We start from the raw sequence: 238 nt of genomic DNA on the forward strand, positions 1-238 counted from the left end.
TCTCCATCTGCCCCGGAAACGTCATGCCCAGGAGCTCCGAGTCGAGACCATCCAGGGAAAGCCGCTAAGACGGGGGTGGGTGAAATATCGAGCACAGACATTAAAGCTCAGGATTGGAACTCTACACGAGGAGGAGATCACGTTCCTGGTACTGGAGGGACCCACCGTGGATATCATCCTGGGACGCCCCTGGCTAGTTCTCCATTCTCCAGAGATCAGATGGGACTCGTGTGAAGTG

This window comes from Sinocyclocheilus grahami, unplaced genomic scaffold (assembly GCF_001515645.1).
Source record: "Sinocyclocheilus grahami isolate Dianchi unplaced genomic scaffold, SAMN03320097.WGS_v1.1 scaffold121.1, whole genome shotgun sequence".
Taxonomy (NCBI): Eukaryota; Metazoa; Chordata; class Actinopteri; order Cypriniformes; family Cyprinidae; genus Sinocyclocheilus; species Sinocyclocheilus grahami.